Genomic DNA, 14,426 nt, shown 5'->3' with positions numbered 1-14,426 from the left:
TTAAAAAGTTTATTAACACATCATATCTGTTTCAGTGAAAATCAAATTGGTATAATTTTCAAAGAAGAAACTTATGGTACTTTAGGGCTGTGTTCATGGTAACATTGTCTTTCTGAAAGATAATTAGTTTGTTTATGCACTATATTAATGTTGAAAAACAGTAAGCAGTTTTCAGCTACAATTAGTGGCTTAAATTAACATATAAATATGGGTCTACCAGTGAGAAACTAAGGTAAATGTCTCCCTCTAAGGCAGGGTTGCCAGATAAAATATGAGAATGCTCGCTTACATTTGAATTTCATATGAATAACAGATAATTTTTTCTTCTAAGTAAAAATTTCAAACGTAACCTGGCTTCCCATATTTTTATTTGTTAAGTATGGCAACTATAATCTAAGGGACAAAATTTGCTTCCAAACACTGCCCCTGAATAAGATCAAAAGTACATATGATAGCCAATTAATTTGGAAAATACTTCAGTACAATTTGAAATGTCATAGAGGCAGGGTTCCTCAACATTGACACTATTGATTTTGGGCCAGATAATTCTCTGTTGTGAGGGGCTCTCTTGTACGTCGTTCAATCTTTAACAGCATCCCTGGCCTCTACCACCAGATGCCACTAGCATACCCTAGTTGTAACAACCAAAAATGTCTAGACATTGCAAGATGTCTGGTGGGGAGAGGGTTACAAACCATCCCTGAATGAGGACCCCTTTTCTGAGGGAAGAAGCTTATTTATAAGTACAGTATATGTATTAATATATTTGTAGAAAACCAGCTTGTCCTGATCTTGAAGAAAGAAGAGGAAAGCCATATTTTATGCAGTCTTTAAAGTATCTTGGGAGAAGCACCAGTGGAGGACTGATGGGAAATGGTTGAGGAACTAGAGATCTGGTAGATGTGGGATTATTTTGCAATCTGAGGCCCTATGTCTGCAGCTCTGTTTGCTCCAGCAGCTTTGAGAGGAAAAGGCAGTAGAAAACACTCATGACATGGCTCAGGCTCCCAATATAGACTTCATCCAAGGCTTTGAAAGAACAGTTAGTACAGAGGCTGCTGATTTCTGGAAAAGGAGTGTTTTATTTGGATAGCAATAACTGAAATTCCAACCTAGACCACCTAGCTGAATAATTATATGTGTGTGTCCAAAAAACAAATTGCCAGGAGTTGCATTGAGAATCAGAATAGGAAACCTGTTTACTGTGTGATTTTCAGAAAATAATTCGACAGGGAATTTTGCTAAAGTGTTGTTCTTTCTATTTTACCCAAGAAAACATATGAATTTAGTTTGCTGTCTAAACCAAGAAAGTAACGTGATTACACATATTATGGGGAAGTTTTTAAGGAATTAGCCTTTAGAGTCTTCGTGGCTCTAATTACTGCTCTTTGGTTATATAGTGAGAGTCACTAAGCATTCCTTCCTCCAAAGAATTTTCAGCATAATCCTATTTTCCACTCAAACTCTTCTTGATTGCCAGATTGGAATGAAAAATCAAATCTACTTCCAATGAAGAAAAACAAAAAAACAGTGATTCAAACAAGTTTCCAAAGAGAATACATGAACTTCTTATTCTGCCTTTATTAATTGACATCTACAATTTTATATTTTATCAGGATAATGCAAAAAAATTCTTTTGAGTCATTCTAACTAAATTTTGGAGCCAAATGTCCTAAGTTTTGTTAAAGCAGCCGTGGTCAGTGGCTCAAGCCTGTAATCCCAGCACTTTGGGAGGAGGAAGCAGGAGGATTGCTTGAAGCCAGGAGTTCAAGACCACCCCAGGCAACATAGTGAGACCCTGTCTCTACCCGTGTCCCTGCTCTACATACAAAAAATTTAGCTGGGTGTACCTGTAGTCCCAGCTACTCAAGAGGCTGAAGCAGGAGGATTGCTTGAGCCTAGAAGTTTAAGACTGCTATAAACCATGATTGGACCACTGCACTGATAAAGCAACTCAGTTCTGGCCTATAGTTTATTCTTTGGATAAACATAATAAACAATGCCTAGAGATACAGCAAAAACCCGTTACCCTTAAAACAAAGTCCAGAATCCTTACTGCAGTCTACAAGGTCCTAAATTATCTGATTGGAGCAGACTACACTTTCCCCAACTCTTGGGGTATAGGCTAAGCTGCTCTAAGTTAGGGATCAAAAAAATGGAGTGGCTCAAATGAGATCAAAGTTGATAATTCTCTCACCTACCAAGGTAGAAGTATGCAGTGGTCAGTGGTCCAGAGTTTGTGGGAAGTTTGATCCATGAGGCCATCTAAGTAAGGTACTTTGACCCAAGTACTTTCTATCTTGTTACTCTTTAAGGCATTCTCCTCATTCACATGGTCAAAGCTCACTCACCACTAACCTCTCTCCACAGAAGAGAGAGACCAGCAAATAGCTTTCTTTTAAATTTGTGTTTCAGGGCTGGTCCCCCAGAAAACAGACTCTGAGATGAAGATTAGTGTACAGGAATTTCATTAGGGGGTGCTCTGTGGGTTAACACTCACTAGAGGAAAGGAAGGATGCAGAACTGGGAAGATGGAAAAGTTAGGCTGCAGTACAGTCACAACAAGGTCTTGACCCAACTAATAATGGAGCATTGAAGCTGAGCTGGTCCCTCAGAGCTGGGATGAGACCAGTTATTGGCTGCAAGCCGCTTCAGGAAAGGGATATGACCTTGAATGAGATGACTCTTCTTAGCTGAGGTAATTCTCAAAGGGGACTGTCAGCCAATAGCCTTCCAGGTGGACAGATGGCAGCACAGTAGAATGTCTGGGACAGGATGTGACCTGGAAATAGCATTGATATGGTCTGGCTGTGTCCCCACCCAAATCTCGTCTTGAATTCCCACATGTTGTGGGAGGGATCTGGTGGGAGGTAATTAAATCATGGGGGCAGGTCTATGCTGTTCTCATGATAATGAATAAGTCTCATGAGATCTGACAGTTTTAAAAGGGGAGTTTCCCTGCACAAGGTTTCTTTTTGCCTACTGCCATCTGTGTAAGATGTGACTTGCTGCTCCTGCCTTCTGCCAGGATTGTGAGGCCTCCCCAGCCATATGGAACTGCAAGTCCATTAAACCTCTTTCTTTTGTAAATTGCCCAGTCTCAGGTATGTCTTTATCAGCAGCATGAGAACAGACTAATAAAAGGGTAAACCACTTCCATTCACCCCTCATTATCTAGAATGTCTAGAATGGCCACCATGGCTGGGAAATATAGCCTCTAGCTAGGAAGCCCTGTGCCTAGCTAGCAATAAAGGAAGAAAGGAGAAGGGATACTGGAGAGCAATCACAAGAGGGAAGGAAAATCATTGTTTGAAGTTGTTCAGCTTATTGACTGTTTTAAATCAAAAACCACTTCCCATTGAGGGAAGCAACCCACCAAACATAAAGGCAGAAAGAGAGCTAAAAATGGGGTAAGAACAACTGAGAATCTGCTCATATCCAGTAATATATTTTGAATAGTGAGGGCTGTACCAAACTTAGGTAGGCTTCAGAATGAGCCAGGGATAACTCCCCAGAGCTCTGCAGGAAGGGGCTCCTAAGAACACACTTTCAACCTGCACCCCCATACCCCAAGTCACAAGGACAACTGACATTTAGATGCTTTTCTTCCTAAGACCTGCTACATATCGGAAAAAGTCACTTAAGGTAAAGGATAAAATATACTGAGAAATGATTCCATTTCTTCCAAAAAAAGAAAAAGAAACTCAAATAGTAATTGTATTGACCCAAGATAGTACTATTAAATGTATCACCTTCTGTTAGTGTTTCTTGAATTTTCAACATAATAATGTTCTGTCTAAAGGAAGGAGACCAAAGTATGCGTATTACCTGAATGACGAAATAATCTGTGCACCAAACCCCCATGACACGCTATTTACCTGTATATAACAAACCTGCATGTGTACCCCTGAACCTAAAATAAAAGTTAATAAATACAATTTAAAAATAAAAATGAAGAAGACCAAGAAATGCTTAAGGGCTTGCTACCCTCTTTCTGAACAAAACAGCCAGACCAGCCTCTGTCACTGATTGAACCAGGGATTGGAAACTAACATAAAGCAGCCACCATCTGTAGGATGAACATTAGGATATCAGTAGCCTATAAGAAAACTCTGACTGGTAGTGACACTGTATGAGATAGTGCAGTTTATTGAACCAACCAATGTGATCCTCCTCTTGTGGACAGAGAGAGGGGTATATGGTGTGTACTGTGCAACAGGAAAAACATATTAAAATTCTGGAAACCCAAGCAGAGGGAGTAGTAGGGACCATAAAATATCTGACTTCTGGAATGACTGATGAGCTCCTAGAGGTGTCCTGGGTCTCTTCCCCAGAGATAAATTTCAGCTACAGGCTGAAGTTAAGAAGCTTATCAAGCCTCAGGGCTTCTTACTTCCACAGGTCCCTCCAAGACTGTGATTACCTGGGCTCTCTTTGCCTTGGCTTCCTGGCCACGAGTGTCCATCACTTGAGACAGTGAATGTCCCCACTGTGTCCCCACAGCGAACACCTGAAATATGCCTAATGAGAAAGGCTCATACCATCTGCAAAGTATGCTGGAACTAAGATCCAGATTCACAACTCAGGAAATTTCACTCTACTTAAGTAGTGGCGTTCTATCTTCAAAGTATGTTTGAAAATCTCTACCCCTACTGACAGGGGCTGTCGCACGAGGTCCCACTGGGCCCCGTCTTGGGACTCTCCTATGCAGCACTTGACTCTGCTAGACACCCTCTCTCCTCTCCCGTCTGCTCTCATCCCCATCATCTCCCAGAAGTTCAGTGCTAGAACGCAGGAGACTTCCCAGCTGCATGTCAGCAGGGCCAAGGGCCAATATTTGCACCAAGCCACGTAGCATGGGGTTGAGAAAGCAGGCTCCGGTATTCCACAGGTCTGGGTTTAAACCCCAGATCTGCCATTTATTAGCTGTGTGGTCCTGGCAGAGTCTGTATCCCCTCTAACTCTTCATCTCCTCATTTGTAAAATAGGGACACAATAACAGTTTCATAAGGCTGTTGTGAGAATTAAATGATGTATAATTCGTTCTTGGCATAAGGCCTAGAATGAAATAAGCACTGATAAATGACTTCTAATAGTAGGTACCCCATAAGTAAGCCTCTGTGGAGGAAATTTACCCTAAGGTAAGAAGAAAGTTAATCTGATCCAGTAACAAAACCCCGGAAGGAGAGATTTCAAACACAGCTTGGAGCCCAGTTCTAGGCTACGTCTCCTTGCCCAGCTTCCCTGTAGTTCATCAACGAGTCCCATATAGAGGTGGGATTGTAAGTAAATTGTGAAAAGAACTGTTTCAGTAAAAACTCCTTAAGGCTTTGGGGTACAACACAGTGTTGTCTTGACACTACCACCACTTCCTACAATACATATGTCCCATCTAACCAGGAAAGAGACAACGTCTCAAACTTTGCTTCAAATGCTGCCCAGCTTTGGAATCTCACAGTGTCCAAAGTATCAGGGGTAGTACTCAATGGATGTGACAGTGGCCTCCAACAGATATGACCATGCTGATATGCCAGTGGTACGCAGTAGACACAGCTCTGGTTCCCGACAGAGGTGCTGATAATTCCAGCAGCCATGACAGTGGTCCTTCGCAGATGTGGTGGGATCTCTGGAACAAGCAGAATGATGCTCTGTGGATACAGTAGGACCCTTGGAAGCATTAACATTCTCAGACTTATTGAGGTGTTAGGGAGTTCAGATGTCTCTTAGGCCCAGCAAGAGTGGTACTCGAGCCCAAGGATGTGGTACTAGCCAGTCCTTGCGGGGAGAGAAGGAGAAAATGTCTGATACCATGGAGTAGCTGCTGGTATTTATTTATGACCATGTGTGGGTTATAGCCCAAGATACAGACATTTAGCATATGAAAAATGTGAAGAAGAGACTTTGAATTGGACAATAGTGAGGAAAATAGCCAAGGAACTATGGAGTACATTTCTGTTATCTGGGGTCACCATAAGCATAAAACTAAGAGCTTCATTTACAGCCCTGTATTTCAGTGAGAAAGTGGAAAGAGCACTGGACCAGTGGTCTGGAGAATCAGGTGTTAATCTGAGTCTATCAATCTCTTTGAACCTTATTATGTGTAGAAAGAAGAAAAAAGAGTAGCACTCAATAACTGAGGCCTTTTCTTTGATAATTTTATTTCATCACTACCAGATTCAGATGAAGCCAAGGTCTCACTAACACTCTTTGCCAGTTGAAATGTGGTGACTCTCAAAAACTTGGAAATGTCACCATTCTGGTAAGAAATCTTTTAGTGGAAACTTTACATCTTCTAAAATAATTAACATTCAGTACTCAACCTTAGAACATTTTCCAAATTTAGATGAGAAGAGATGAAGCAGGAAAAAAAGGTGTAACCCTATCATACTTTTCCTTTTGGCATTGAAATAAATATCCAATTAGGGGATGGGAAAGTTTTGGTTTCTTTAGTATGAGTTGGTGGCAGCAAGAGCTAAGTAGGGGCTGAGCATCTCAGGTGTGGACTTTCCCTAGATGATCCAGGTATCAGGTTTAGCCAAGGTGAGTATGCTCTTGCAGGGCTTGCGTGGCCTGGTCACAGTGGGAGACCCTCTATAAAGGCCTACAAGTACCTGGGGAGGTAAGAGGACACCCTCTCAAGTGCTGAAGCCTGTCTCACCTTTGAGGGGGTGAGATTGCCAGTATTGCCAGTATCCCTATGACCTGTATAATAGGAGGGATAAGTCCATGATCTGGAGCCCATCCCCGTGCCTTCTGGAACATTTCCCTCTCTGATAAGAAACCTCCTGATAATACTGTTTCACTAGAACAACATCATCCTCATCATTAGTAAAATGATTGTTGGTTGTCAGCATTCATGGAGAAGGTCCCTGGGAAGGCCAGCTGTCGCAGGGAAGACTGACATGCTGGCTCCCTAGGCGGGCGTTCCTTTCCTTGATGAAGGCACCAGAGACCAGGGTCAGGGCTTCAGTCTCAGAGATGCAGAAACTCTTGTGAGTGCCTGAAAGAGGCTGAAGAATAATAAGCACACTGCCAGTGTTGTCATTAAAAGACAAGGTGTCATTTACGAGGTGAGCATTAGCATCAGCCTGGCAAGTACATTCTTAGACAAACTGCAAGGAAGCCAGTTTAACAGAAAGTTGCTTGGCAGGCAGCAAGGTGATGTTTAATGGGGTCAGCCTGTAATTACCTGATGCATCCATTTCCACCATGTGGTTCTATCTGCCTCTTGGACCAGAAGGGCTGTCTTTGGGACCAGAAAGACCCTTCCCTGGACAGTAATTATGCGTCCACTGCCAAACTTTGCCTCCCTGACTCTTCCTGTCTCACCCATTTCCAAACCTCAGTGACCAGTTCCCTTTTTGATTGACATGGTCTTGCCTTAAATGTGCTGATGTCTTTAATCAAGACATTAAAGTCAAGTTTCTTTTCTCTAGAGGATGTGACTGTATACTGTTTTGACCCATTATATGTGCTCAGCTGGCAAAGGGCTATGTCCCTTCATAGCCTAATTCTTGGGGTCACCCCATTGTTGCCTTCCTGCCATGTAACACTTACACTGTAGTGTTGAAATGTCATCATGTTTTATTTCATTTCATTTTTATTTTCTGTGTTCTTTTTATGTGTTTCACTGATGTTTTTGAGTGGAATTGGTCTGCAAAAGGATATTATTTTTAGCACAAAATGAATCCAGTGAGACAAAATCTTGTAACAAATTCAACTGTTTCATTATATGAAAGGACAGGTTGTTTACTGACGACAGTTTCTGTTTGAGAGACCAAACTGAGTTCTTCAAAAATGATGAACAAATAATATACACATATTATTGTGTTTGGGATTACAGTACTGCTGGCCCTAAAAATTGATTAGTGAGGTAATGGAGTATAAGATAATACATTTTTATTCCTACTTTTCATAATAGATTTTGCTTGTCCTGTTAGTGATTTGCACTGCCTGCAGCTACCAAAATCCTCAAGCATGGACAAACTGCTTATAATTCTAACCTTGGATGAACTGATTCTAAAGGGATAGATTAACCTATACCACACTCCCTGTGCCAACACTAGTGAAGAAACAAAAGAGCAAAAGAGTTTCTGCTTCCCAGATTTCAGTCTATTTGCTTTAATCATTTTATTTTTATCGATCCATTCAATTGTATTTGCATTCCTACTTAATTTTTTCCAAAGCATGTAAGACAGATGATAAGAAACAATATTTAAAAAATCAGGATCAAGAAAAATAAGGAATATATGTTGATGACAAAGATGGGAGGAGGAATTAGAAACATATATAGAATGCTAGTTCCTACATAATTATTAAAATGGAGGCCGGTGTTCAAGCTGGGCTTCCTGGTGGCAAAAGCATAAATGAAATTATAATAGGTACAAAATAATACCATAAAGAAAATCTCTCGAAGAAAGCTTTTTCTTGGCACTCAAATCTGAAAACAATGTTTTATTTATATCTTTATATAAGAAAACCTCATATGGATGACACAATACCACAATATAGTCTTAACAACATGCAACCCAACAAAATGTGTGTTTTTTGAAGGAATTTTGTTCTTTGTTCAATTTCTTCCGTCTACTAATTTTTAATAATACATTTTCTGTCTATTCATTTGAGGTTAATCTAAATATTTTAATATTTAATAAAATCTAAGTTTAAGTCTTTTTATCTGTTCCTGAAAAATACAAGAGGATTGTAAGACTATATGGAATTGCTTCCCATGCCACTTTATTGTGTTATTTAGTTAAGTGTTTTAGTTCTATTTTGCTTTTCAGTTCCACAGGTCAAACATTATTATCATCATCATTGCTTTATATGGCAATGTTTAAATGTATTTATTTATAAATGTCTTTGCTCCCCATTTCTTCTTGCGTTTCATGCTTTCAATTTGGATTCCTTTTCTGAGAGCCTCAAGTATATCCTTCAGAATTTTCTTTTGTAAGGATCTATACTCAATTTTGTTTGTCTTAAATGTCTTTTATTTTACCCTTATTCTTAAACAGTCTTTTTGCTAATTTTGAGATTTTGGATTGATCTTTTTTTTCTTTGACATATTGAAAGTAATATTCTGGCTTCCATTAATGCTGTTGGAAACACCGATATACCTCTAATTTTTATTCCTTTGAGGTAATTTTTTTTTCATCTTTGGTTACTTTTAAGATAAATTCTCTCTTTGTCCTTGGTGTTCTGAACTTCCACTATAATGTGCCAAGGAATTATTTTATTTGTATTTATCTGCTTGTGATTTGGCTTAGCATATTCCAGCAATTCTGAAAAACTCTCAGCCATTTTTCCTTGGAATGTTGTCTCTTTTCCATTCTTTCTGCTATGTTTTTCCAGAGCTCCAGTTAGATATATGGACTTTTTCAAAAACTCTTTTCTCTTAACTTACTGTATTTTGAAATCTCATTTCTCTGTAGTGTATTTTATATGATTTCTTTAGATTTATCTTATACTTCACTAATTATCTCTGTGTCCAGTCTGCTGTTTAATTCATACATTGATTTTAATTTAAATTATATTTTCCATTTATAGAAGTTCTAGTTCAAATACACTTTTCTTTTTCTTTTTTTAGATGCAATTTTGTTCTTGTCACCCAGGCTGGAGTACAATGGCATGATCTCGGCTCACTGCAACCTCTGCCTCCTAGATTCAATTGATTCTCCTGCCTCAGCCTCCCAAGTAGCTAAGATTAGAGGCCCCTGCCACCATGCCTGGATAATTTTTATATTTTTAGTAGAGATGAGGTTTCACCATGTTGGTCAGGGAGGCCTCAAACTCCTGACCTTAGGTGATCTGCCCATCTCGGCCTCTCAGAGTGCTAGGATTGCAGGTGTGAGCCACCACGTCCAGCCCAAATATACTTATTTTTTTAATGGTTTTTATTTCTTGTCCTTATTTTCAGATGTCTGTTTTATTTCTTAAAGCATATTAAATATACTGTATAATTTACTTCTGACGTTTCTAATATCTACAAGACTGTGAAAGTGTGATGTTGGTTGTCGGCAGTTTCCTCTGGCTCTTACTTGGTGTGCCTTTATGCTAAAAGCCTAGTGTGCTTTGTCTTTGTGTGTTAGGAGAGGAGTTCATATTCTTTAGAATGTTGTCTGTGGGATTTTTTGAGAACTGGTTAAAGTTGGTGTCCTTCAGAAAGGATTTTCTTTTACTTAAATTGCCTGGAAGCACTACCAGTTCTCTCTGATTTTTTTTTTTTTTTTTTTTGGTCATGCTTTCCACTTCCATTTCTCACTGGCTCAAATATAGTAGCATGAATTTGGAACTACAAATCCACAAGAAGCAACATCAACTGTGAAGTATTATTGCTAAAAATATTTAACCTAAATCTAATCATGAGAAATAACTGATCAAATCAAGGCTATAGAACAGAATATAGAACATTCTGTAAAGCCTGGATTCTTCAAAAAAAGTCATACACACACACACACACACACACACACACACACACACACACACGGCAGGTAACTTACAAATTAAAAGAAACTATAGAGGCACACAATCAAATGTAAGGCATGCCCTTCATTGACTTCTGGATTTTTTTAAGTCATAAAAGATATTTGGGAGTCACTTAAGAAACTAGAATGCAGACTGTATATTAAATGGCATTATGGAATTATCGTTACTTTTCTTAGTTGAGATAAGGATATTGCAGTTATACAAGAGATGTCCTTCATCTAGGAGATGGCTGCAGAAGTATTTAAGGGTCAAGTGTCCTGTGCTTATAGCTTATTTTCAAACAGACAAACAAAACAAACCAGTCCAAAATGGCAGTGGCAATGGATGTGGATACCCCAAGCAATACCAACAGCAGTGCTTTGAAGTAAAAAAGAGGAATGCAGTAGCGCTCTGGGCCTGGGATTTGTAGTTGATAACTGTGCCATCTGCAGGAACCACAGCATGGAACTTTGCATAGAATGTCAAGCTAACCAAGCGTCTGCCACTTCAGAAGCGTGTACGGTTGCACGGGGAGCCTGTAACCATGTTTTCGCTTCCACTGCCTCTCTCGCTGGCTCAAAACACAACAGCTGTGTATGTTGGACAACAGAGAGTGGGAATTCAAAAAGTATGGGCACCAGAAAAAGAATTCTTCCATCAAGCTGAAATGTTTTGTGATTCATTTAATGACTTGCCCTTCTGTCACTTAATTATGAATTAGATAGAACTGTGTATTTTCTGCTTTGTCTTTTCTATTTGCTGTTCTCGCAGCCACATTGTATTCTGTGTCAACTAAAGTCCAGCTGGATTCTAGAGCAAATGCTGTCACTTGTGTATGTTGAAAAAAAAGTGAATGTAAATGAAGGGTCCCCTCTTCCAAGGCTAAAAAGCCACCTTTTGAAAGTGAAATGTGTGTTCATTAAAGCCAGAGCAGGGTTGTCCTGTGAGCACATCACTTAGTCAGAAGATTCCAACCACACAAGGGGGAATGTGGATCACTGGCCCTGAAAACAGCAGTCAGCCCTGTCTTCCTCTGGTGTGATAGCAGTGGGCAGCTGACTGAGGAAAGAACATGGAAGTCAGTCTGACATAAGAGTTTAAATTTCCTCTCCAGGAGCTGGTTTTTCGAAAAGATCAACAAAATAGACCACAAGCAGATTAATAAAAAAGAAAAGAGAAAATAACCAAATTGACGCAATAAAAAACGATAAAGGGGATATCACCACAGATTTCACAGAAATTCAAACCATCATCAGAGATTATTACAAACAACTCTATGCACATAAACTAGTAAACCTTGAAGAAATGGATAAATTCCTGGACACTTGCCTCCTCCCAAGCATAAACCAGGAAGAAGTCGAAACCCTGAATAGACCAATAACAAGGTCTGAAGTTGAAGCAGCAATTAAGAGCCTACCACCCAAAAAGAGCCCAGGTCCAGACAGGTTCACAGCCGAATTCTACCAGACATAAAAAGAGGAGCTGGTACCATTCCTTCTGAAACTATTCCAAATAATCCAAAAAGAGGAAATCCCTCCCAAATCATTTTATGAGACCAACATCATCCTGATACCAAAACCCGGCACAGACTCAACAAGAAAAGAAAACTTCAGGCCAATATCCATGATGAACATAGATGTAAAAATCTTCAATAAAATACTGGCAAGCCAATTGCAACAGCACATCAAAAATCTTATCCACCATGATCAAGTAGGATTCATCCCAGGGATGCAAGGCTGGTTCAACATACGCAAGTCCATAAATGTAATTCACCACATAAACAGAACCAAAGACAAAAACCACATGATTATCTCAATTGATGCAGAGAAGGCCTTTGACAAAATTCAACAGCACTTTATGCTAAAAACCCTCAATAAACTAGGTATTAACGGAACATATGTCAAAATAATAAAAGCTATTTATGACAAACCAACAGCCAATATCATACTGAATGGGCAAAAACTGGAAGCATTCCCTTTGAAATCTGGCACTAGACAAGGATGCCCTCTCTCACCACTCCTATTCAATATAGTACTGGAAGTTCTAGCCAGAGCAATCAGGCAATAAAAAGAAATAAAGGGTATTCAAATAGGAAAGGAGGAAGTCAAACTGTCTCTATTTGCAGACGACATGATTGTATATCTAGAAGACCCCATTGTCTCAGCCCAAAGTCTCCTGAAACTGATAAACAACTTACAACTTCAGCAAAGTCTCAGGATACAAAATCAATGTTCAAAAATCACAAGCATTCCTATACACCAATAACAGACTTAAAGAAAGCCAAATCAAGAATGAACTGCCATTCACAATTGATACAAAGAGAATAAAATACCTGGGAATACAACTAACAAGGAACATAAAGGACCTCTTCAAGGAGAAGTACAAGCCACTGCTCAACGAAATGAGAGGACACAAACAGATGGAGAAACATTCCATGTTCATGGTTAGGAAGAATCAATATTGTGAAAATGACCATACTGCCCAAAGTAATTTACAGATTCAACGCTACCCCCATCAAGCTACCAATGACCTTCTTCACAGAACTGGAAAAAACCACCTTAAACTTCATATGGAACCAAAAGAGAACCTGCATAGCCAAGTCAATTCTAAGCAAGAACAGAGCAGGAGGCATCACACTACCAGACTTCAAACTATATTACAAGCCTACAGTAATCAAAACAGCATGGTACTGGTACCAAAACAGAGATATAGACCAATGGAACAGAACAGAGGCCTCAGAGGCAACACAACATATCTACAACCATCCGATCTTTGACAAACCTGAACAAAATAAGCAATGGGGAAAGGAGTCCCTGTTTAATAAATGGTGTTGGGAGAACTGGCTAGCCATGTGCAGAAAGCAGAAACTGGACTCCTTCCTCACACCTTACACTAAAATTAACTCCAGGTGGTTTAAAGACTTAAACATAAGACCTAACACCGTAAAAACCCTGAAGAAAATCTAGGCAAAATCATTCAGGACATAGGCGTAGGCAAGGACTTCATGACCAAAACACCAAAAGCATTGGTAACAAAAGACAAAATAGACAAATGGGACCTAATCAAACTCCACAGCTTCTGCACGGCAAAAGAAACAGTCATTAGAGTGAATCGGCAACCAACTGAATGGGAAAAAATTTTTGCAGTCTACACATCTGACATAGGGCTGACATCCAGAATTTACAAAGAACTAAAACAGATTTAAAAGAAAAAAACAAGCCGATTCAAAAGTGGGCAAAGGATATGAACAGACACTTTACAAAAGAAGACATACATGAGGCCAACAAACATATGAAAAAATGCTCATCATCACTGGTCATTAGAGAAATGCAAATCAAAACTACATTGAGTTACCATCTCACGCCAGTTAGAATGGCGATCATTAAATAATCTGGAGACAACAGATGTTGGAGAGGATGTGGAGAAATAGGAACACTTTTACACTGTTGGTGGGAGTGTAAATTAGTTCAACCATTGTGGAAGACAGTGTGGCAATTCCTCAAGGACCTAGAAATAGAAATTCCATTTGACCCAGCAATCCCATTACTGGGTATATATCCAAAGGATTATAAATTGTTCTACTATAAGGACACATGCACACGAATGTTCATTGTGGCACTGTTTACAATAGCAAAGACCTGGAACCAACCCAAATGCCCATCGATGGTAGACTGGACAGGGAAAATGTGGCACATATACACCATGGAATATTATGCAGCCATCAAAAACGATGAGTTTGTGTCCTTTGTAGGGACATAGATGAACCTGGAAGCCATCATTCTCAGCAAACTGACACAGGAGCAGAAAATCAAACACTGCATGTTCTCACTCATAGGCAGGTGTTGAACAATGAGAACACGTGGACACAGGGAGGGGACACATGGACACTGGGGTCTGTTGGGGGGAAATAGGGGAGGGACAGTAGAGGGTGGGGAGTTAGGGGGGAGATGGCATGGGGGGAAATG

General features: G+C 39.7%; 1 pseudogene; it reads left to right on the top strand.

Annotated features, from left to right (window-relative positions):
* The first annotated feature begins 9,961 nt into the window (after positions 1 to 9,961).
* On the top strand, positions 9,962 to 11,230 carry LOC116562022 (annotated as a pseudogene).
* Positions 11,231 to 14,426: the final 3,196 nt, after the last annotated feature.

The sequence above is a fragment of the Sapajus apella genome, unplaced genomic scaffold (assembly GCF_009761245.1).
Source record: "Sapajus apella isolate SASKATOON/1434 unplaced genomic scaffold, GSC_monkey_1.0 scaffold1, whole genome shotgun sequence".
Taxonomy (NCBI): Eukaryota; Metazoa; Chordata; class Mammalia; order Primates; family Cebidae; genus Sapajus; species Sapajus apella.
This window is presented reverse-complemented; position numbering and strand designations above follow the sequence as displayed.